The 1,388-nt window shown below is 40.4% G+C and overlaps 1 pseudogene; it reads left to right on the top strand.

The window, feature by feature from the left end:
- Positions 1-224: 224 nt before the first annotated feature.
- LOC101583102 lies at positions 225-487 on the top strand (annotated as a pseudogene).
- Positions 488-1,388: the final 901 nt, after the last annotated feature.

Genomic DNA, 1,388 nt, shown 5'->3' with positions numbered 1-1,388 from the left:
ATATGCAGTGTATTATTTGTTGAAAAGAAAAAAGAAAATACTATAGTAGCTACATAGCAAGGAGAGCATATAAAACTTGTTTCTTAGAAAGTTTATGGAGGTTACCTGGGAGAGCCTTAAAGGGGCCCTGTTTCCCTGTGCATCAGTCTGACCTCACTTCACTAGGGAGGGCCTCAAAGGGCTGGGCCAGAGCTGGATGCACACAGCTGCTGGCGAATTTCAGGATGACTGACCCTTCTGAAGCTATTACAAAGTTTGAAGAGATGTTTGCAAACAGATTCACAAAAGGTAACAAAGAATACCAGGAATATTTGAAACGCCCCTCTGAATTCCCTCTAGTTATTGGATAGTAGAGCTGGTGGGAACCAAAGAAAGAGAGGGAATCGGTTGCAAGATGACAGACAGTTTAGAGATAGGGACAGTAGACAGGGGTGGCCAAGTGACAAACCAGTGGCATGGATGATCCTGGGGTAACAACTACCCATAGCACAGACAACAGCCTTGCTATCCGTAGCAATATGGACAATGTGGTTATGAGCAGTGGCTTCCCTGTGGTCATTAGTGATAGAAATAGAGGTGACATCTTTTAGTAAAATCATTTACTTTATTAATATGACAAAAAATCATGTGTGTTCTGTTGATCAGTTTTCCATTCCATTGTAGAGATTGGATTTTTAATGTTTCAGAACTTGAGACTTTAAAAAATAAATCTTACAGAAAGATGTAACGGTTGCTGAGAATAAATACTCCCCTAAAAACATTGTGGATTATGTTGCTTGACTTCAACTCAGATTCAGCATTTCAAGATTTCATAGTGCTTTGGGGCTGGAGAGATGGCTCAGTGGTCTAAAGCACCTACTTGGAACAAGCTTGGCAAAACACAGGGACCGCGGTTTGATCCCCAGCACCACATGCCAGCCAGCCCCGCCCCCTGGTGGGCTGAGCTGGCCACACACACACACAATAAATAAATGTAATAAATGTAATAAATAAAAATAAATATTAAAAAAAAAGATTTCATAGTGCTTTGAGTTTGGTATATTTTCCTTGTTTGATCTCTAGAAGGTCTAAGACAAAAAAAGAATTGAAATAAAAAATGCTTGCTTGGGGGCCTGCCGGTTAGCTCAGTTGTTTAAGCGCCTGCTCATGTAAATGCAGTCAGGCACAGGACACCACAGTTCGGTCCCCACCTTCACCTGCCTTAGCAGACCCACGCTGAAGGCTTAAGGCAGCCTGAGCCAGCCAAAAAAAAAAAAAAAAATCAAAAAATGCTGATGCTTGGTTTTCCTTTGTAAGATAGAAGAATATCCCTATTAGATTCCAAAAATAAAAAAGAAAGTATATGAGGAAGATTTATGGAATCAAAGCAGTAATATTATATTGTTAGC

The sequence above is a fragment of the Octodon degus genome, unplaced genomic scaffold (genome assembly GCF_000260255.1).
Source record: "Octodon degus isolate 3935 unplaced genomic scaffold, OctDeg1.0 scaffold00042, whole genome shotgun sequence".
Taxonomy (NCBI): Eukaryota; Metazoa; Chordata; class Mammalia; order Rodentia; family Octodontidae; genus Octodon; species Octodon degus.
The sequence above is the reverse complement of the archived record's forward strand: the minus strand, read 5'-3'. Positions and strand labels throughout refer to the sequence as shown.